We start from the raw sequence: 24,263 nt of genomic DNA, 5'->3' as shown, positions 1-24,263 counted from the left end.
AAATCGTCAATTTCGTCCACTTAGTCCTCTTCCTCCACTTCCTCCAAATCGTCAATTTCGGCCAGTTATCCACTTCCTCCACTTCCTCCACTTCGTAAATTTCCTCCACTTATTCCACTTCCTCCACTGCCTCCACTTCCTCCACTTCCTCCACTTCGTCCAGTTCCTCCACTTCCTCCACTTCGTCCACTCCGTCAAGTTCGTCCTCTTCATCCACTTCTAACACTTTGTCGACGTCGCCAACTTCGTCCACTTCCTCCACTTCGTCAACTTCGTCCAGTTCTTTCGTCCACTTCGTCCACTTCGTCCACTTCGGCCACTTCGTCTACTTCGTCAACTTCTTCAACTTCGTTAACTTCGTCTTCGTCAACTTCGTCCACTTCCTCCACTTCTTCCTCCACTTTGTCCACTTCGTGCACTTACTCCATTTCCTCCACTTAGTCCCCGTCCTCCACTTCGTCCATTTCGTGCAATTCCTCCAATTCGTCCACTTCCTCCACTTCGTTCACTTCGTTCACTTCCTCCACTTCGTCCACTTCGTCCACTTCGTCCACTTCCTCCACTTCGTCAACTTCGTCAACTTCGTACACTTCGTCAACTTCGTCCACTTCGTCCACTTTGTTCGTCCACTTTGTCAACTTCGTCCAGGTCGTCCACTTCCTCCACTTCCTCCACTTCGTCAACTTCGTCCACTTCGTCCACGTCGTCCACTTCCTCCACTTCCTCCACTTCGTCCACGTCGTCAACTTCATCCATTTCGTCCACTTCGTCAACTTCTTCATCTTCGTCCACTTCCTCCACTTCCTCTACATAGTCCACTTCCTCCACTTAGTCCCCTTCCTCAACTTCAACGACTTCCTCCATTGCGTCCACTTCCTGCACTTCGTCCACTTCGTCTACTGCGTCGACTTCGTCAGCTTCGTCCATTTCGTCAACTTCATCAAATTCGTCGACTTCGTCAACTTCGTCCACTTCGTTCGTCCACTTCGTCAACTTCGTCCACCTTGTCCACTTCGTCCACTTCGTTCGTCCACTTCGTCAACTTCGTCCACTTCGTCCTCTTCGTCAACTTCGTCCACTTCGTCAACTTCCTCCACTTCGTCAACTCCATCCACTTCGTCCTCTTAGTCCGCTTCGTCCACTTCGTCCACTTTGTCCACTTCCTCTACTTCCTCCACTTCGTCTACTTCCTCTACTTCCTCCACTTCCTCCACTTCGTCCACTTCGTCAATTTCGTCAAGTTCGTCATGTTTGTCAACTTCGTCCACAGCGTCCACTTGGTCAACTTCGTCAACTTCATCAGCTTCGTCCACTTCGTCAACCTCGTCCACTTCGTCCACTTCCTCCACTTCCTCTACTTCCTCTACTTCCTCCACTTCCTCCACTTCGTCCACTTCATCCACTTCGTCAACTTCGTCAAGTTCGTCAAGTTTGTCAATTTCGTCCACAGCGTCCACTTCGTCAACTTCGTCAGCTTCATCAGCTTCGTCCACTTCGTCAACCTCGTCCACTTTGTCCACTTTGTGCACTTCTTACACTTCGTCAACTTAGTCCAGTTCTTCAACTTCGTCCACGTCGTCCATTTCGTACACTTGTCCACTTCGTCCACTTTGTCTGCTTCGTGAACTTCTCCAACTTCGTCGACTCCGTCGACTTCGTCCAGTTCGTGAACTTCGTCCACTTCTTCCACTTCGTCCACTTCGTCCACTTCCTCCACTTCCTCCACTTCCTCCACTTCCGCCACTTCATCAACTTCCTTCACTTAGTCCACTTCCTCCACTTCCTTCACTTCCTCCTCTTCCTCCACTTCCTCCACTTTGTCAACTTCGTCCACCTCGCCCACTTTGTCCACTTCCTCCACTTCCTCCACTTCCTCCACTTCCTCCACTTCGTTCACTTCGTCCACTTCGTCATCTTCGTCCACTTCCTCCACTTCCTCCACTTCCTCCACTTCCTCCACTTTTTCAACTTCGTCCAGTTCTTTCATCCACTTCGTCCACTTCGTCAACTTCCTCCACTTCCTCCACTTCATCCACTTCCTCCACTTCCTCCACTTCGTTCATTTCGTCCACTTCGTCAACTTCGTCAACTCCGTCAATTCCGTCAACTTCGTCCACTTCGTTCGCCCACTTCGTGAACTTCCTCCACTTCGTCAACTTCGTCAACTTTGTCCACTTCGTCCTCTTCGTCCACTTCGTCCACTTCGTCCACTGCGTCCACTTCGTCCTCTTCATCCACTTCGTCCACTTCGTCCACTGCGTCCACTTCGTCCTGTTCGTCCACTTCGTCCACTGCGTCCACTTCGTCCACTTACTCCACTTACTCCACTTACTCCACTTACTCCACCTACTCCAGGTCGTCAACTTCGTCCACGTCGTCCACTTCCTCCACTTCCTCCACTTCGTCCACGTCGTCAACTTCATCCATTTCGTCCACTTCGTCAACTTCTTCATCTTCGTCCACTTCCTCCACTTCCTCTACATCGTCCACTTCCTCCACTTAGTCCCCTTCCTCAACTTCAACGACTTCCTCCATTGCGTCCACTTCCTCCACTTCGTCCACTTCGTCTACTGCGTCGACTTCGTCAGCTTCGTCCATTTCGTCAACTTCATCAAATTCGTCGACTTCGTCAACTTCGTCCACTTCGTTCGTCCACTTCGTCAACTTCGTCCACCTTGTCCACTTCGTCCACTTCGTCAACTTCGTCCACTTCGTCCACTTCGTCCTCTTCGTCAACTTCGTCCACTTCGTCAACTTCCTCCACTTCGTCAACTCCATCCACTTCGTCCTCTTAGTCCGCTTCGTCCGCTTCGTCCACTTCGTCCACTTCGTCCACTTCCTCTACTTCCTCCACTTCGTCTACTTCCTCTACTTCCTCCACTTCCTCCACTTCGTCCACTTCGTCAAGTTCGTCAAGTTCGTCATGTTTGTCAACTTCGTCCACAGCGTCCACTTGGTCAACTTCGTCAACTTCATCAGCTTCGTCCACTTCGTCAACCTCGTCCACTTCGTCCACTTCCTCCACTTCCTCTACTTCCTCTACTTCCTCCACTTCCTCCACTTCGTCCACTTCATCCACTTCGTCAACTTCGTCAAGTTCGTCAAGTTTGTCAATTTCGTCCACAGCGTCCACTTGGTCAACTTCGTCAGCTTCATCAGCTTCGTCCACTTCGTCAACCTCGTCCACTTCGTCAACCTCGTCCACTTCGTCCACTTTGTGCACTTCTTACACTTCGTCAACTTAGTCCAGTTCTTCAACTTCGTCCACGTCGTCCATTTCGTACACTTGTCCACTTCGTCCACTTTGTCTGCTTCGTGAACTTCTCCAACTTCGTCGACTTCGTCGACTTCATCCAGTTCGTGAACTTCGTCCACTTCTTCCACTTCGTCCACTTCGTCAACTTCCTCCACTTCCTCCACTTCCTCCACTTCCGCCACTTCATCAACTTCCTTCACTTAGTCCACTTCCTCCACTTCCTTCACTTCCTCCTCTTCCTCCACTTCCTCCACTTTGTCAACTTCGTCCACTTCGCCCACTTTGTCCACTTCCTCCACTTCCTCCACTTCCTCCACTTCCTCCAATTCGTTCACTTCGTCCACTTCGTCATCTTCGTCCACTTCCTCCACTTCCTCCACTTCCTCCACTTCCTCCACTTTTTCAACTTCGTCCAGTTCTTTCATCCACTTCGTCCACTTCGTCAACTTCCTCCACTTCCTCCACTTCCTCCACTTCCTCCACTTCGTTCATTTCGTCCACTTCGTCAACTCCGTCAATTCCGTCAACTTCGCGCACTTCGTGAACTTCCTCCACTTCGTCAACTTCGTCAACTTTGTCCACTTCGTCCTCTTCGTCCACTTCGTCCACTTCGTCCACTGCGTCCACTTCGTCCTCTTCGTCCACTTCGTCCACTTCGTCCACTGCGTCCACTTCGTCCACTTACTCCACTTACTCCACTTCGTCAACTTCGTCCACTTAGTCAATTCCTCCACTTCTTTCACTTCTCTTCCTCCACCACTTCCTCCAAATCGTCAATTTCGTCCACTTAGTCCTCTTCCTCCACTTCCTCCAAATCGTCAATTTCGTCCACTTATCCACTTCCTCCACTTCCTCCACTTCGTAAATTTCGTCCACTTATTCCACTTCCTCCACTGCCTCCACTTCCTCCACTTCCTCCACTTCGTCCACTTCGTCCAGTTCCTCCACTTCCTCCACTTCGTCCACTCCGTCAACTTCGTCCTCTTCATCCACTTCTAACACTTTGTCGACGTCGCCAACTTCGTCCACTTCCTCCACTTCGTCAACTTCGTCCAGTTCTTTCGTCCACTTCATCCACTTCGGCCACTTCGTCCACTTCGTCAACTTCTTCAACTTCGTTAACTTCGTCTTCGTCAACTTCGTCCACTTCCTGCACTTCCTCCATTTCCTCCACTTAGTCCACGTCCTCCACAACGTCCATTTCGTGCAATTCCTCCACTTCGTCCACTTCCTCCACTTCGTCCACTTCGTTCACTTCCTCCACTTCGTCCACTTCCTCCACTTCGTCAACTTCGTCAACTTCGTACACTTCGTCAACTTCGTCCACTTTGTTCGTCCACTTTGTCAACTTCGTCTAGGTCGTCCACTTCCTCCACTTCCCCCACTTCCTCCACTTCCTCCACTTCGTCAACTTCGTCCACTTCGTCCACGTCGTCCACTTCCTCCACTTCCTTCGCTTCGTCCACGTCGTCAACTTCATCCATTTCGTCCACTTCGTCAACTTCTTCATCTTCGTCCACTTCCTCCACTTCCTCTACATCGTCCACTTCCTCCACTTAGTCCCCTTCCTCAACTTCAACGACTTCCTCCATTGCGTCCACTTCCTCCACTTCGTCCACTTCGTCTACTGCGTCGACTTCGTCAACTTTGTCCATTTCGTCAACTTCATCCAATTCGTCGACTTCGTCAACTTCATCCACTTCGTTCGTCCACTTCGTCAACTCCGGCAACTTCGTCCACTTCGTCAAGTTCGTCCACTTCGTCAACTTCCTCCACTTCCTACACTTCGCCCACTTCCTACACTTCCTCCATTTCATCCACTTCGTCCACTTCCTCAACTTCGTCAACTTCGTCCACTTCCTCAACTTCCTCCACTTCGTCGTCCACTTCGTCAAGTTCGTCGACTTCGTCAACTTTGTCCACTTTGTCAACTTCGTCCACTTCGACCGTCCACTTCGTACACTTCGTCCACTTCGTCCACTTCGTCCTCTTCGTCCACTTCCTCCACTTCCTCCACTTTGTTCACTTCGTCCACTTCGTCCACTTCGTCAACTCCGTCAACTTCGTCAACGTCGTCCACTTCGTTCGCCCACTTCGTCCACTTCGTCAAATTCGTCAACTTCGTCCACTTCGTCCTCTTCGTCCACTTCGTCCACTTCGTCCACTGCGTCCACTTCGTCCACTTATTCCACATAGTCCACTTCGTTGAATTCGTCCACTTCGTCAACTTCGTGAACTTCCTCCACTTAGTCCCCTTCCTCAACTTCGTCGAATTCCTCCATTATGTCCAATTCCTCCGCTTCCTTCACTTCCTCCTCTTCCTCCACTTCCTCCAAATCGTCAATTTCGTCCACTTAGTCCACTTCCACCACTTCCTCCACTTCCACCACTTCGTCAATTTCGTCCACTTAGTCCACTTCCTCCACTTCCTCCACTTCGTCCACTTCGTCCACTTCGTCCACTTCGTCCACTTCGTCCACTTCGTTCACTTCGTCCACCTTGTCCACTTCGTCCAGTTCCTCCACTTCCTCCACTTCGTTCACTTCGTCCACTCCGTCAACTCCGTCAACTTCGTCCACTTCGTCCTCTTCGTGCACTTCTGACACTTTGTGAACTTCGCCAACTTCGTCCACTTCCTCCACTTCGTCAACTTCGTCCAGTTCTTTCATCCACTTCGTCCACTTCGGCCAATTCGTCCACTTCATCCACTTCGTCAACTTCTAGAACTTCGTTAACTTCGTCTTCGTCAACTTAGTCCACTTCCTCCACTTCTTCCTCCACTTCGTCCACTTCCTGCACTTCCTCCATTTCCTCCACTTCGTTCACGTCCTCCACTTCGTCCATTTCGTGCAATTCCTCCACTTTGTCCACTTCGTTCACTTCCTCCACTTCGTCCACTTCGTCAACTTCGTCCACTTTGTTCGTCCACTTTGTCAACTTCGTCCACGTCGTCCACTTCCTCCACTTCCTCCACTTCGTCCACTTCGTCAACTTCATCCATTTCGTCCACATCGTCAACTTCTTCATCTTCGTCCACTTCCTCCACTTCCTCTACATCGTCCACTTCCTCCACTTTGTCCCCTTCCTCAACTTCAATGACTTCCTCCATTGCGTCCACTTTGTCCACTTCGTCAACATCATCAACTTCATCCACTTCGTCAACTTCGTCAAGTTGGTCCACTTCGTCAACAAGTTCGTCCAATTCGTCAACTTCGTCCTCTTAGTCCACTTCCTCCACTTCGTCAACTGCGTCTACTTCGTCCACTTAGCCCACTTCCTCCACTTCCTCCACTTCGTCAACTTTGTCAACTGCGTCGACTTGGTCAATTTCGTCAACTTCATCAAATTCGTCGACTTCGTCCACTTCGTCAACTCCGTCAACTTCGTCCACTTCGTCAACTTTGTCCACTACGTCAACTTCCTCCACTTCATCAAGTTCGTCCACTTCGTCAAGTTCGTCCACTTCCTCCACTTCCTCCACTTCCTACACTTCGTCCAATTCTTCCACTTCCTACACTTCTTCCATTTCGTCGACTTCGTCCACTTTCTCATCTTCGTCAGCTTTGTCCACTACGTCAACCTCGTCAACTTCCTCCACTTCGTCAAGTTCGTCAAGTTCGTCCACTTCGTCAACTTCGTCCACTTTGTCCACTTCGTCCACTTCGTTCGTCCACTTCGTACACTTCGTCAACTTCGTCACCTTCGTCCACTTCGTCCACTTCCTCCACTTCGTTCACTTCGTCCACTTTGTCCACTTCGTCAACTCCATCAACCCAGTCAACTTCGTCAACTTGGTCCACTTCGTTCGCGCACTTCGTGAACTTCGTCCACATCGTCCTCTTCGTCCTCTTCGTTCACTTCGTCCACTTTGTCCTCTTCGTCCACTTCGTCCACTTATTCCACTTCGTCCAATTCGTCCACTTCGTCCACTTCGTCCACTTCGTCCACATCGTCAAGTTCGTCCACTTCGTCCACTTCGTCAAGTTCGTCAACTTCCTCCACTTCGTCCACTTCGTTCATCCACTTCGTAACTTCGTCAACTTCATCAACGTCGTCCTCTTCGTCCACTTCCTCCACTTCGTTCACTTCGTCCACTTCCTCCACTCCCTCAACTCCGTCAACTCCGTCAACTCCGTCAACTTCGTCCACTTTGTTTGCCTACTTCGTGAATTTCGTCCACTTCGTGAACTTCGTCCACTTCATCCTCTTGTCCACTTCATCCTCTTCGTCCACTTCGTCCACTTCCTCCACTTCGTCCACTTCGTCCACTTGTTCCACTTAGTCCACTTCGTTGAATTCGTCCACTTCGTGAGCTTCCTCCACTTCGTCCACTTCCTCCACTTCGTCAACTGCGTCAACTTCGTCCACTTAGTCCACTTTCTCCACTTCGTCCAACTTCGTCAACTTCGTCAACTTCGTCAACTTCGTCAACTTTGTCAACTGCCTCGACTTCGTCAATTTCGTCAACTTCATCAAATTCGTCGACTTCGTCCACTTCTTCCACTTCGTTCGTCCACTTCGTCAACTCCGTCAACTTCGTCCACTTCGTCAACTTTGTCCACTACGTCAACTTCCTCCACTTCGTCAAGTTTCACAAGTTTGTCCACTTCGTCCACTTCGTTCGTCCACTTCGAACACTTGTCAACATCGTCCACTTCGTCCTCTTCGTCCGCTTCCTCAACTTCCTCCACTTCGTTCACTTCGTCCATTTCGTCCACTCCGTCAACTCCGTCAACTTCGTCCACAATTTTCGCCCACTTCGTGAACTTCATCCACTTAGTCCACTTCCTCCAATTCCTCCACTTCGTTCACTTCGTCAACTTCGTCCACTTCGTCAACTTTGTCAACTGCGTCGACTTCATAAACTTCGTCCACTTCGTCAATTTCGTCAAGTTCATTAAATTCGTCGACTTCGTCAACTTCGTCCACTTCGTTCGTCCACTTCGTCAACTCCGGCAACTTCGTCCACTTCGTCAAGTTCGTCCACTTCCTCCACTTCCTCCACTTCCTACACTTCGTCCAGTTCCTACACTTCCTCCATTTCGTCCACTTCCTCAACTTCGTCCACTTCCTCAACTTCCTCCACTTCCTCCACTTCGTCAAGTTCGTCAAGTTCGTCGAATTCGTCAACTTCGTCCACTTTGTCCACTTCGTTCGTCCACCTCGTCCTCTTCGTCCACTTCCTCCACTTCCTCCACTTCGTTCACTTCGTCCACTTCGTCCACTTCGTCAACTCCGTAAATTGCGTCAACTACGTCAACTTCGTCCACTTCGTTCGCCCACTTCGTGAACTTCGTCCACTTCGTCAACTTCGTCAACTTCGTCCACTTCGTCCTCTTTGTCAACTTCATCCACTTCGTCCACTTTGTCCACTTCGTCCACTGCGTCCACTTCGTCCACCTTTTCAACTTAGTCCACTTCGTTGAATTCGTCCACTTCGTCAATTTCGTCTACTTCGTGAACTTCCTCCACTTAGTCTCGTTCCTCAACATCGTCGAATACCTCCATGTCGTCCACTTCCTCCACGTCCTCCACTTCCTCCACTTACTGCACTTACTCCACTTCGTCAACTTCGTCCACTTAGTCCAATTCCTCCACTTCCTTCACTTCCTCCTCTTTCTCGACTTACTCCACATCGTCAATTTCGTCCACTTACTCGACCTCCTCCACTTCCTCCACTTCCTCCACTTCCTCCACTTCGTCAATTTCGTACACTTAGTCCACTTCCTCCACTTCCTCCACTTGCTCCACTTCGTCCAGTTCCTCCACTTCCTCCACTTCGTTCACTTCGTCCACTTCGTCCACTCCGTCAACTTCGTCCACTTCGTCCTCTTCGTCCACTTCGTCCACTTCTAACACTTTGTCCACTTCGCCAACCTCGTCCACTTCCTCCACTTCGTCAACTTCGACTAGTTCTTTCCTCCACTTCGTCCACTTCGGCTACTTCGTCAACTTCCTCCAGTTCTTCCACTTCCTCCACTTCCTCCACTTCCTCCACTTCGTCAACTTGTTCAACTTCGTTCACTTCGTCTTCGTCAACTTCGTCCACTTCCTCCACTTCTTCCTCCACTTCGTCCACTTCCTGCACTTCCTCCATTTCCTCCACTTCGTCTTTGTCCTCCACTTCGTCCATTTCGTGCAATTCCTCCACTTCGTCCACTTCCTCCACTTCCTCCACTTCGTCCACTTCGTCCACTTCGTTCACTTCCTCCACTTCGTCCACTTTGTTCGTCCACTTTGTCAACTTCGTCAACATCGTCCACTTCCTCCACTTCGTCAACTTCATCCATTTCGTCCACTTCATCAACTTCGTCCACGTCGTCAACTTCGTCCACGTCGTCCACTTCCTCCACCTCCAACACTTCCTCCACTTCGTCAACTTCATTCATTTCGTTCACTTCGTCAACTTCGTCATCTTCGTCCACTTCCTCCACTTCCTCTACATCGTCCACTTCCTCCACTTAGTCCCCTTCCTCAACTTCAACGACTTCCTCCATTGCGTCCACTTCGTCAACATCGTCAACTTCATCCACTTCGTCAACTTGGTCCACTTCGTCAACTTCGTCAAGTTCGTCCACTTCGTCCTCTTCGTCCACTTCCTCCACTCCGTCAACTACGTCAACTTCGTCCACTTAGTCCACTTCCTCCACTTCCTCCACTTCGTTCACTTCGTCAACTTCATGAACTTCGTCAACTTCGTCATCTTTGTCAAAGGCGTCGACTTCGTCAATTTCGTCAACTTCATCAAATTCGTCGACTTCGTCAACTTCGTCAACTTCGTCCACTTTCTCATCTTCGTCAACGTCATCAAGTTCGTCCACTTCGTCAACTTCGTCCACTTTGTCCACTTCGTCCACTTCCTCCACTTCCTCCACTTCGTTCACTTTGTCCACTTTGTCCACTCCGTCAACTCCGTCAACTCCGTCAACTCCATCAACCCAGTCAACTTCGTCCTCATCGTCCACTTCGTCCTCTTCGTCCACTTTGTCCACTTCTTCCACTTATTCCACTTAGTCCACTTCGTCCACTTCGTCCACTTCGTGCACTTCGTCAACTGCGTCAAGTTCGTCCACTTCGTCCACTTCGTCAAGTTCGTCAACTTCCTCCACTTTGTCCAGTTCGTCCATTTCGTTCGTCCACTTCGTACACTTCGTCAACTTCGTCAACTTCATCCACTTCGTCCTCTTCGTCCACTTCCTTATCTTCGTCCACTTGCTCCACTTCGTCCACTTCGGCAACTTCGTCAACTTCGTCCACTTCGTCAACTTCGTCCACTTCTTCCACTTTGTTCGTCCTCTTCGTCAGCTTCGTCCACTTCGTCCACGTGGTCCACTTCCTCCACTTCGTCCACTTCGTCAACTTCATCCATTTCGTCCACTTCGTCAACTTCGTCCACTTCCTCCACTTCCTCTACTTCGTCCACTTCCTCCACTTCGTCCACTTAGTCCCCTTCCTCATCTTCGTCGACTTCCACCATTGCGTCCACTTCGTCAACTTTGTTAACTTCCTCCACTTCGTCATGTTCGTCAAGTTCGTCCACTTCGTCAACTTTGTCCACTTCCTTCACTCCCTCCACTTCCTCCACTTCCTCCACTTTGTCAACTTCATCCATTTCGTCCAGTTTGTGAACTTCGTCATCTTCATCCACTTCCTCCACTTCCTCCACTTAGTCCCCTTCCTCGACTTCGTCGATTTCCTCCATTGCGTCCACTTCGTCGACTTCATCAACATCGTCAACTTCATCCACTTCATCCACTTCATCAACTTCGTCAACTTGGGCCACTTCGTCAAGTTCTTCAAGTTCGTCCACTTCGTCAAGTTCACTTCCTCCACTTCCTCCACTTCGTCAACTATGTCCACTGCGTCGACTTCGTCAATTTCGTCAACTTCATCAAATTCGTTGACTTCGCCAACTTCGTCCACTTCGTTCGTGCACTTCGTCAACTCCGTCAACTTCGTCCACTTCGTCAACTTTGTCCACTACGTCAACTTCCTCCACTTCGTCAACTTCGTGCACTTCGTCAACTTCGTGCACTTCGTCCTCTTCGTCCGCTTCCTCAACTTCCTCCACTTCATTCACTTCGACCACTTCGTCCACTCCGTCAACTCCGTCAACTTCGTCAACTTCGTCTACTTCGTCCTCTTCGTCCTCTTTGTCCACTTCGTCCACTTCGTCCACTTCGTCCACTTCTTCCACTAATTCCACTTAGTCCACCTCGTCCTCTTCGTCCACTTAGTCCACTTCCTTCAATTCCTCCACTTCGTTCACTTCGTTCACTTTGTCAACTTTGTCAACTGCGTCAACTTCGTCAATTTCGTCAACTTAATCAAATTCGTCGACTTCGTCAACTTTGTCCACTTCGTTCGTCTACTTCGTCAACTCCGGCAACTTCGTCCACTTCGTCAAGTTCGTCCTATTCGTCAGGTTCGTCCACTTCCTCCACTTCCTCCACTTCCTCCACTTCCTACACTTCGTCCACTTCCTACACTTCCTCCATGTCGTCCACTTCGTCCACTTCCTCAACTTCGTCAACTTCGTCCACTTCGTCAACTTCCTCCACTTCGTCCCCTTCGTCAAGTTCGTCGACTTCGTCAACGTCGTCCACTTTGTCCACTTCGTCTGTCCACTTCGTCCGTCCATTTCGTAAATTTCGTCAAATTCGTCCACTTCGTCAACTCCGTCAACTTCGTCCAATTCGTTCGCCCACTTCGTGAACTTCGTCCACTTCGTCAACTTCGTCAACTTCGTCCACTTCGTCCTCTTCGTCCACTTCGTCCACTTTGTCCACTTTGTCCACTTCGTCCACTTATTCCTCTTAGTCCACTTCGTTGAATTCGTCAACTTCGTCAACTTCGTCTACTTCGTGAACTTCCTCCACTTCCTCGACTTAGTCCCCTTCCTCCACTTCCTCCACTTCGTCAACTTCGTCAATTTCGTCAACTTCGTCAACTTCGTCAACTTCGTCCACTTCGTCAACTTCATCAACTTCGTCAACTCCGTCAACTTCATCCACTTCGTCCTCTTCGTCCTCTTCGTCCACTTCGTCCACTTCATCCACTTCAGCAACTTCGTCAACTTCGTCCACTTCCTCCACTTCCTCGGCTTCCTCCACTTCCTCCACTTCCTCCACTTCCTCCACTTACTCCACTTAGTCCTCCACTTCCTTCACTTCCTCCTCTTCCTCCACTTCCTCCACTTCGTCAATTTCGTCCGCTTAGTCCACTTCCTCCACCTCCTCCACTTTTTCAATTTCGTCCACTTAGTCCTCTTGCTCCACTTCCTCCACTTCGTCCAGTTCCTCCACTTCCTCCAGTTCGTTCACTTTGTCCACTTCGTCCACTCCGTCAACTCTGTCAACTTCGTCCACTTCGTCCTCTTCGTCCACTTTGCCAACTTCGTCCACTTCGCCAACTTCGTCCACTTCGCCAACTTTGTCCTCTTCCTCCAATTCGTCAACTTTGTCCAGTTCTTTCATCCACTTCGTCCACTTCGTCAACTTCCTCCACTTCCTCCACTTCCTCCACTGTATCCACTTCAACAACTTCTTCAACTTCGTTAACTTCGTCTTCGTCAACTTCGTCCACTTCGTCCACTTTGTCCACTTCCTGCCTGCACTTCCTCCATTTCCTCCACTTCGTCCACTTCCTCCACTTCTTCCATTTCGTGCAATTCCTCCACTTCATCCACTCCCTCCACTTTGTTCACTTCGTCCACTTCGTCCACTTCGTCAACTTCGTCAACTTCGTCAACTTCGTCAACTTCGTACACTTCGTCCACTTCGTCCACTTTGTTCGTCCACTTTGTCAACTTCGTCCACGTCGTCCACTTCCTCCACTTCCTCGACTTCGTCCACTTCATTAACTTCATCCATTTCGTCCACTTCGTCAACTTCATCTACTTCTTCCACGTCGTCCACTTCCTACACTTCCTCCACTTCTTCCACTTCGTCCACTTCCTACACTTCCTCCACTTCCTCCACTTCGTCCACTTCATCAACTTCATCCATTTCGTCCAGTTCGTGAACTTCGTCATCTTCATCCACATCCTCCACTTCCTCCACTTAGTCCCCTTCCTCAACTTCGTCGACTTCCTCCATTGCGTCCACTTCGTCAAGTTCGTCAACTTCGTCCACTTCGTCAAGTTCGTCCACTTCGTCCACTTCCTCCACTTCGTTCACTTCGTCAACTTTGTCAACCGCGTCGACTTCGTCAATTTCCTCAACTTCATCAAATTCGTCGACTTCGTCAACTTCGTGCACTTCGTTCGTCCACTTCGTCAACTCCGTCAACTTCGTCCACTTCGTCAAGTTCGTCCACTTCGTCAAGTTCGTCCTCTTCCTCCACTTCCTCCACTTCCTACACTTCGTCCAATTCTTCCACTTCCTACACTTCCTCCATTTCGTCGACTTCGTCCACTTTCTCAACTTCGTCAACTTCGTCAACCTCGTCAACTTCCTCCACTTCGTCCACTTCGTCAAGTTCGACAAGTTCGTCCACTTCGTCCACTTCGTACACTTCGTCAACTTCGTCCACTTCGTCCTCTTCGTCCACTTCCTCCACTTCCTCCACTTCGTTCACTTCGTCCACTTTGTCAACTCCGTCAACCCATGCAACTTCGTCAACTTCGTCCACTTTGTTCGCGCACTTCGTGAACTTCGTCCACATCGTCCACTTCGTCAACTTCGTCAACTTTGCCCAGTTCGTCCTCTTCGTCCAGTTCGTCCACTTTGTCCACTTCGTCCACTTATTCCACTTAGTCCACTTCGTCCAATTCGTCCACTTCGTCCACCTCGTCAACTGCGTCAAGTTCGTCCACTTCGTCAACTTCGTCAAGTTCGTCAACTTCCTCCACTTTGTCGACTTCGTCCACTTCGTTCGTCCATTTGTTCGCTTGGTCAACTTCGTCAATTTAATCCACTTCGTCCCCTTCGTCCACTTCCTCCACTTCGTCCACTTCGTTCACTTCATCCACTTCGTCCACTTCCTCCACTTCGTCCACTTCGTCAACTTCATCCAGTTCTTTCATCTACTTCCTTCACTTCGTCCACATTGTTTGTCCACTTTGTCAACTTCGTCCACTTCGTCAACCTCGTCAACTTCCTCCACTTCGCCCACTTCATCAAGTTCGTCAAGTTCGTCCACTTCGTCAACTTCGTCAACTTCGACCTCTTTGTCCACTTCGTCCACTTCGTACACTTCGTCAACTTCGTCAATTTCGTCCACTTTGTCCTCTTCGTTCACTTCCTCCACTTCGTCCACTTCGTCCACTTTGACCACTTCGTCAACTCCGTCAACCCATGCAACTTCGTCAACTTCATCCACTTCGTTTTTGCACTTCGTGAACTTCGTCCACATCGTCCACTTCGTCCACTTATTCCACTTAGTCCACTTCGTCCAATTCGTCAACTTCGTCCACTTTGTCAATTGCGTCAAGTTCGTCCACTTCGTCCACTTCGTCAACGTCATCAAGTTCGTCAACTTCCTGCACTTTGTCCACTTCGTCCACTTTGTCTGTCCACTTGGTACACTTCGTCAACTTAATCCACTTCGTCCTCTTCGTCCACTTCGTCCACTTCGTCCACTTCGTCCACTTCGTTCACTTCGCCCACTTCGTCAACTTCGTAAACTTCGTCCACTTCGTCCTCTTCGTCCACTTCGTCCACTTCCTACACTTCGTCCACTTCGTCAACTTCGTCCACTTCCTCCACTTCGTCAACTTCTTCCACATAGTCCACTTCCTCCACATCCTCCACTTCGTCGACTTCGTCAACTTCATCAATTTCGTCAACTTTGCCAACTGCATCGACTACGTTCGTCCACTTCGTCAACTTCGTCAATTCCGTCAACTTCGTCCACTTCGTCAACTTCGTCAAGTTCGTCCACTTCGTCGACTTCGTCCTTTTCGTCCACTTCCTCCACTTCGTTAACTTCGTCAACTTCGTCCACTTAGTCCACTTCCTCCACTTACTCCACTTCGTTCACTTCGTCCACTTCGTCAACTTCGTCCAGTTCTTTCATCCACGTTGTCCACCTCGTCCACTTCGTCCACTTTTGCCACTTCGACCACTCCCTCCACTTCCTCCGCTTCCTCCACTACCTCCACTTCCTGCACTTCGTGAACAACGTCAACTTCGTCCATTTCGTACACTTAGTCCACTTCCTCCACTTCCTCCACTTCGTTCATTTCGTCCACTTCGTCAACTTCGTCAACTTCTTCAACTTCGTTAACTTCGTCAACGTCGTCCACTTTGGTCGTCCACTGCGTCAACTTCGTCCACTTCGTCCACGTCGTCCACTTCCTCCACTTTCTCCACTTCGTCCACCTCGTCCACTTCATCCACTTCGTCAACTTCATCCATTTCGTCCACTTCGTCAACTTTGTCCACTTCCTCCACTTCCTTTATTTCGTCCACTTCCTCCACTTCCTCCACTTAGTCCCCTTCCTCAACTTGGTCGACTTCCTCAATTGCGTCCACTTCGTCCACTTCGTCAACATCGTCAACTTCGTCCACTTCGTCAACTTCCTCCACATCGTCAAATTCGTCAAGTTCGTGAAGTTCGTCCACTTCGTCAACTTCGTCCACTTCCTCCACTTCGTTCACTTCGTCCATTTCGTCCACTTCCTCCACTTCCTCCACTTCCTCCACTTAGTCCCCTTCCTTAAATTCGTCCACTTCCTCCACTTCCTCCACTTCCTCCACTTAGTCCCCTTCCTTAAATTCGTCCACTTCCTCAACTTTGTCAACATCGTCCACTTCCTCAACTTCCTCCACTTCGTCCCCTTACTCCACTTCCTCCTTTTCGTCCACTTCGTCAACTTCGTCCACTCTTTCCACTTCGTCCACTTCGTTCGTCGACTTCGTCGACTTCGTCGACTTCGTCAAACTCGTCCACTTCGTCCACTTCGTCCACTTCCTCAACTTCGTCAACACAGTCCACTTACTCCACTTCCTCCACTTCGTCCACTTCGTCAACTTCGTCCACTCTTTCCACTTCGTCCACTTCGTCGACTTTGTCAACTTCGTCAAACTCGTCCACTTCGTCCACTTCGTCAACTTCGTCCACTTCGTCAACTTTGTCAATTGCGTCGACTTCGTCCACTTCGTCAACTTTGTCAATTTCGTCAACTTCATCAAATTCGTCAACTTCGTGAACTTCGTCCACTTCGTTCGTCCACTTCGTCAACTCCGTCAACTTCGTCCGCTTCGTCAACTTCCTCCACTTCGTCAACTTTGTCAAGTTCGTCCACTTCGTCAACTTCGTCCACTTCCTCCACTTCCTACACTTCGTCCACTTCCTCCACTTCTTACACTTCCTCCATTTCGTCCACTTCGTCCACTTCCTCAACTTCGTCAACTTCGTCCACTTCGTCAACTTTGTCAACTTCCTCCACCTCGTCCACTTCGTCCACTTCGCCAACTTCATCCATTTCGTCCGCTTCGCGAACTTCGTCCACTTCCTCCACTTCCTTTACTTCGTCCACTTCCTCCGCTTCCTCCACTTAGTCCCCTTGCTCAACTTCGTCGACTTCCTCAATTGTGTCCACTTCGTCCACTTCGTCAACATCGTCAACTTCATCCACTTCGTCAACTTCGTCCACTTCGTCAACTTTCTCCACTTCGTCCACTTCGTCAAGTTCATCAAGTTCGTCCACTTCATCAACTATGTCCACTTAGTCCAATTCGTTTGTCCACTTCGTCCACTTCGTACACTGCCTCAACTTCGTCAACTTCGTCTAGTTCGTTAAGTTTGTCAAGTGCGTCGACTTCGTCAACTTCGTCAACTTTGTCAATTTTGTCAACTTCATCAAATTCGTCAACTTCGTCCACTTCGTTCGTTCACTTCTTCCACTTCGTCCACTTCGGCCACTTCGTACACTTTGTTAACTTGGTCAAACTCCTCCACTTCGTCCTCTTCGTCCAATTCCTCCACTTCCTCCACTTCGTTCACTACGTCCACTTCGTCAACTGCCTGAACTTCGTCAACTGCCTGAACTTCGTCAACTTCGTCTAGTTCGTTCACTTTGTCAACTGCGTCGACTTCGTCCACTTCGTCAACTTTGTCCACTTATTTCGTTCACTTCGTCAACTTCGTCAACTCCGTCAACTTCGTCCACTTCGTCAACTTCGTTTGTTCACTTCGTCAACTCCGTCAACTTCGTCCACTTCGTCAACTTCCTCCACTTCGTCAACTTCGTCCACTTCGTCAAGTTCGTCCACTTCCTCCACTTCCTACACTTCCTCCATTTCGTCCACTTCGTCCGCTTCCTCAACTTCGTTAACTTCGTCCACTTCGTCAACTCTGTCAACTTCCTCCACTTCATCAAGTTTGTCACGTTCGTCCACTTCGTCGACTTCGTCCACTTCCTACACTTCGTCCACTTCCTCCACTTCCTCCACTTCCTCCACTTCGTCAACTTCGTCCACTTAGTCCACTTACTCCACTTCCTCCACTTCGTTCACTTCGTCCACTTCGTCAACTTCATCCAGTTCTTTCATCTACTTCGTCCACTTCGTACACATCGTCCACTCCCTCCACTTCCTCCGCTTTCTCCACTACCTCCACTTCCTGCACTTCGTCAACTGTGTCAACTTGGTCCACTTAGTCCACTTCCTCCACTTCCTCCACTTCGTTCACTTCGTCCACTTCGTCAACTTCCTCAACTTCGTCAACTTCGTCCACTTCGTCAACTTTGTCAACTGCGTCGACTTCGTCAACTTCATCAACGTTGTCAATTTCGTCAACTTCATGAAATACGTCCACTTCGTCCACTTTGTGAACTTCGTCAACTCCGTCAACTTCGTCCAGTTCGTCAACTTCGTCCACTTCGTCAACTTCCTGCACTTCGTCAAGTTCGTCAACTTCGTCCACTTCGTCCACTTCGTCCACTTCCTACACTTCCTCCACTTCGTCAACTTCGTTCACTTCGTCCACTTTCTACACTTCCTCCATTTCGTACACTTCCTCAACTTCGTCAACTTCGTCCGCTGCGTCAACTTTGTCAATTTCGACAACTCCATCAAATTCGTCAACTTCGTCCACTTTGTTCGTTCACTTCGTCAACATCGTCAACTTCCTCCACTTCGTCAAGTTCGTCCACTTCGTCAACTTCGTCCACTTCCTCCCCACTTCCTAAACTTCGTCCACTTCCTCCACTTCCTACACTTCCTCCATTTCGTCCACTTTGTCCGCTTCCTCAACTTCGTCAACTTCGTCCACTTCGTCAACTCTGTCAACTTCCTCCACTTCGTCAAGTTCTCACGTTCGTCCACTTCGTCGACTTCGTCCACTTCGTCTACTTCGTACACTTCGTCCACTACGTCTACTTCCTCCACTTCCTCCACTTAGTCCCCTTCCTCAACTTCGTCTACTTCGTCCAATTCCTCAACTTCGTCAACTTCATCCACTTCCTCAACTTCCTCCACTTCGTCAAGTTCCTCAAGTTCGTCCACTTCGTCAACTATGTCCACTTTGTCCACTTCGTCCTCTTCGTCCACTTCCTCCACTTCCCCCACTTCGTTCACTTCGTCCACTTCCTCAACTTCGTCAACTTCGTCCAGTTCCTCAACTTTGTCCACTGCGTCGACTTCGTCCACTTCGTCAACTTCTTCAACTTTGTCAATTTCGTCAACTTCATCAAATTCGTCAACTTCGTTCGTCCACTTCGTCAACTTCGTCCACTCTTTCCACTTCGTCCACTTCGTTCGTCCACTTCGTCGACTTTGTCAACTTCGTCAAACTCGTCCACTTCGTCCACTTCGTCAACTTCGTCCACTTCGTCAACTTTGTCCACTGCGTCGACTTCGTCCACTTCGTCAACTTTGTCAATTTCGTCAACTTCATCAAATTCGTCAACTTCGTGAACTTCGTCCACTTCGTTCGTCCACTTCGTCAACTCCGTCAACTTCGTCCGCTTCGTCAACTTCCTCCACTTCGTCAACTTCCTCCACTACGTCAACTTTGTCAAGTTCGTCCACTTCGTCAACTTCGTCCACTTCCTCCACTTCCTACACTTCGTCCACTTCCTCCACTTCTTACACTTCCTCCATTTCGTCCACTTCGTCCACTTCCTCAACTTCGTCAACTTCGTCCACTTCGTCAACTTTGTCAACTTCCTCCACCTCGTCCACTTCGTCCACTTCGCCAACTTCATCCATTTCGTCCGCTTCGCGAACTTCGTCCACTTCCTCCACTTCCTTTACTTCGTCCACTTCCTCCGCTTCCTCCACTTAGTCCCCTTGCTCAACTTCGTCGACTTCCTCAATTGTGTCCACTTCGTCCACTTCGTCAACATCGTCAACTTCATCCACTTCGTCAACTTCGTCCACTTCGTCAACTTTCTCCACTTCGTCCACTTCGTCAAGTTCCTCAAGTTCGTCCACTTCATCAACTATGTCCACTTTGTCCACTTAGTCCAATTCGTTTGTCCACTTCGTCCACTTCGTACACTGCCTCAACTTCGTCAACTTCGTCTAGTTCGTTAAGTTTGTCAAGTGCGTCGACTTCGTCAACTTCGTCAACTTTGTCAATTTTGTCAACTTCATCAAATTCGTCAACTTCGTTCGTTCACTTCTTCCACTTCGGCCACTTCGTACACTTCGTTAACTTGGTCAAACTCCTCCACTTCGTCCACTTCCTCCACTTCCTCCACTTCGTTCACTACGTCCACTTCGTCAACTGCCTGAACTTCGTCAACTTCGTCTAGTTCGTTCACTTTGTCAACTGCGTCGACTTCGTCAACTTCGTCAACTTTGTCCACTTATTTCGTTCACTTCGTCACCTTCGTCAACTCCGTCAACTTCGTCCACTTCGTCAACTTTGTTTGTTCACTTCGTCAACTCCGTCAACTTCATCCACTTCGTCAACTTCCTCCACTTCGTCAACTTCCTCCACTTCGTCAAGTTCGTCCACTTCCTCCACTTCCTACACTTCGTCCACTTCCTCCACTTCCTACACTTCCTCCATTTCGTCCACTTCGTCCGCTTCCTCAACTTCGTCAACTTCGTCCACTTCGTCAACTCTGTCAACTTCCTCCACTTCATCAAGTTTGTCACGTTCGTCCACTTCGTCGACTTCGTCCACTTCCTACACTTCGTCCACTTCCTCCACTTCCTCCACTTCCTCCACTTCGTCAACTTCGTCAACTTAGTCCACTTACTCCACTTCCTCCACTTCGTTCACTTCGTCCACTTCGTCAACTTCATCCAGTTCTTTCATCTACTTCGTCCACTTCGTACACATCGTCCACTCCCTCCACTTCCTCCGCTTTCTCGACTACCTCCACTTCCTGCACTTCGTCAACTGTGTCAACTTGGTCCACTTAGTCCACTTCCTCCACTTCCTCCACTTCGTTCACTTCGTCCACTTCGTCAACTTCCTCAACTTCGTCAACTTCGTCCACTTCGTCAACTTTGTCAACTGCGTCGACTTCGTCAACTTCATCAACGTTGTCAATTTCGTCAACTTCATCAAATGCGTCCACTTCGTCCACTTCGTCAACTTCGTCAACTCCGTCAACTTCGTCCAGTTCGTCAACTTCGTCCACTTCGTCAACTTCCTGCACTTCGTCAAGTTCGTCAACTTCGTCCACTTCGTCAACTTCGTCCACTTCGTCCACTTCGTCCACTTCCTACACTTCCTCCACTTCGTCAACTTCGTTCACTTCGTCCACTTCCTACACTTCCTCCATTTCGTACACTTCCTCAACTTCGTCAACTTCGTCCGCTGCGTCAACTTTGTCAATTTCGACAACTCCATCAAATTCGTCAACTTCGTCAACTTCGTCCACTTCGTTCGTTCACTTCGTCAACTTCGTCAACTTCGTGAACTTCGTCAACTCCGTCAACTTCATCCACTTCGTCAAGTTCGTCCACTTCGTCAACTTCCTCCACTTCGTCAAATTCGTCCACTTCGTCAACTTCGTCCACTTCCTCCACTTCCTACACTTCGTCCACTTCCTCCACTTCCTACACTTCCTCCATTTCGTCCACTTTGTCCGCTTCCTCAACTTCGTCAACTTCGTCCACTTCGTCAACTCTGTCAACTTCCTCCACTTCGTCAAGTTCTCACGTTCGTCCACTTCGTCCACTTCGTCCACTTCGTCTACTTCGTACACTTCGTCCACTACGTCTACTTCCTCCACTTCCTCCACTTCCTCCACTTAGTCCCCTTCCTCAACTTCGTCTACTTCGTCCAATTCCTCAACTTCGTCAACTTCATCCACTTCCTCAACTTCCTCCACTTCGTCAAGTTCCTCAAGTTCGTCCACTTCGTCAACTATGTCCACTTTGTCCACTTCGTCCTCTTCGTCCACTTCCTCCACTTCCCCACTTCGTTCACTTCGTCCACTTCCTCAACTTCGTCAACTTCGTCCAGTTCCTCAACTTTGTCAACTGCGTCGACTTCGTTAATTTCGTCAACTTCGTCAACTTCGTCAACTTCTTCAACTTTGTCAATTTCGTCAACTTCATCAAATTCGTCAACTTCGTCAACTTCGTCCACTTCGTTCGTCCACTTCGTCAACTTCGTCCACTTTGTCCACTTCGTCAACTTGTTCAACTTCGTCAACTTCGTCGACTTCGTCCACTTTGTTCGTCCAATTTCGTCGACTTCCTCCACTTCCTAAACTTCGTCCACTTCCTCTACTTCATACACTTCCTCCATTTCGTCCACTTCGTCCACTTCCTCAACTTCGTCAACTTCGTCCACTTCCTCAACTTTGTCAACTTCGTCCACTTCGTCAAGTTTGTCAACTTCGTCCACTTCGTCCACTTCGTTCGTCCACTTCGCCCACTTCGTTCGTCCACTTAGTACACTTTGTCAAATTCGTCCACTTCGTTCACTTCCTCCCCTTCCTCCACTTCGTCACGTTCGTCAACTTCGTCAACTTCATCCACTTAGTCCACTTCCTCCACTTCCTCTACTTCGTTCATTTCGTCCACTTCGTCCACTTCGTCAACTTCGTCAACTTCGTCCACTTCGTCCTCTTCATCCACTTCCTCCACTTCCTTCATTTCCTCCACTTTGTTCACTTCGTCCACTTCGTCCACTTCGTCAACTCCGTCAACTACGTCAACTTCAACCACTTTGTCCTCTTCGTCCACTTCGCCCACTTCATCAACTTCGTCGACTTCCTCCACTTCTTTCACTTCATCCAGTTCTTTCATCTACTTCGTCCACTTCGTCCACTTTTGCCACTTCGACCACTCCCTCCACTTCGTCCGCTTCCTCCACTACCTCCACTTGCTGCACTTCGTCAACTGCGTCAACTTGGTCCACTTAGTCCACTTCCTCCACTTCCTCCACTTCGTTCACTTCGTCCACTTCGTCAACTTCCTCAACTTCGTCAACTTCGTCCACTTCGTCAACTTTGTCCACTGCGTCGACTTCGTCAACTTCGTCAACTTTGTCAATTTCGTCAACTTCATCAAATTCGTCAACTTCGTCAACTTCGTTCGTCCACTTCGTCAACTTCGTCAACTCCGTCAACTCCGTCAACTTCGTCCAGTTCGTCAACTTCGTCCACTTCGTCAACTTCCTCCACTTCGTCAAGTTCGTCCACTTCGCCACTTCCTCCACTTCCTACACTTCCTCCATTTCGTCCAATTCCTCAACTTCGTCAACTTCGTCTGCTTCGTCAACTTTGTCAACTTCCTCCACTTCGTCAAGTTCGTCAAGTTCGTCAACTTCGTCCATTTCGTTCATCCACTTCGTACACTTCGTCAACTTCGTAAACTTCGTCCACTTCGTCCTCTTCAACCACTTCGTCCACTTCCTCCACTTCGTGTCGCAACCGGAATCGCGACTGGACGACGATCCAAAAAAAACGGGTTTTGAAAAAGAGATTTGTAGTCGCCACCATAGTTTATTATGGAAAACTACGGAAAAACCATAAAACGATAAAGCACGGTCCACGAAAACCAAAGATTGGGTTCGGGAGTCGGTTACGCGTGGGGAAGGTGTTAGCACCCCACAACGCCTGCCCTAAGGCAGTACCTTTAACTAAATGCACGAATATGATGTGGTTTTCAAAATGTTTAACTATCCCCTAAAACAAAACATATTTTTTTAGTTTTTTGGGCCCGACAAGGATTGACCTTGCTCCTACGTATTCTCATTCAAAATGAGAAATCAGGGTTACGTAGTTCTTTTAGAAAACTGCTTGAAAATTTGTTTGAAAATTGTTTAGAAAATTTGTTTGGAAAATGATTATGGATAAATTTGGATTTTTGGGAAAGTGAACCTGACAAGGACTGACCTTGCTCCTACGTATCTCCACTTTTGATGGAGAATCAAGGATCACGTAGTTCTGGCTAGGAAGATTGTTTGTTGTTTAACATTGCTGATGTTTTTGGTTTTTTTGAAGATTTTATACTTTTTTTTTTTGTATTTTACTTAAGGAAAAGAAAAGGTTTTTAGCAGAAGGACGATGCACGCGATCACACATGTGCCTAAACCTTTAAAACATATTTTTTGTAATTTTAATTAAGAAAGGGAAAAGATTTTTAGCACAAGGACGATGCGTGTGATCACACATGTGCCTAAACCTTTAAAAATATTTTTGCAATTTTAATTAAGAAAGGGAAAAGGTTTTTAGCACAAGGACGATGCGTGCGATCACACATGTGCCTAAACCTTTAAAACATATTTTTTGTAATTTTTTTTATTTAAATTGTAAATATTGCATTATTAAATCTATATTTTTAGGATAAGTAAATATCTAGAATAAATGGATAGAACAAAATAAAATAAAATAATATAATAAATAAAAAATAAAAATAACAGAAATAAATAAGACAAATGAAATAAGATAGGCAAAACAAATGAAATAAAATAAAAAAAGCAAATAAGTAAATAAAGCAAATAATGAGGGTCCGAAAAAAGGGTGCCGAACGGTCCGTCGCAGGCTGGCGTGCAGTCCGTGGAAGTGGCCGAACGGACGTTGGGAAAGGACTCAGAATAACGAGCGCTCGTTGGGAAGATGACGAGCGGACGCTTGAAATGAGGC

This window comes from Vigna umbellata, chromosome 4 (assembly GCF_029865625.1).
Source record: "Vigna umbellata cultivar VRB3 chromosome 4, Vumbellata_1.0, whole genome shotgun sequence".
In the NCBI taxonomy this organism is placed as follows: domain Eukaryota; kingdom Viridiplantae; phylum Streptophyta; class Magnoliopsida; order Fabales; family Fabaceae; genus Vigna; species Vigna umbellata.
Note: the sequence above shows the minus strand (reverse complement) of the source record.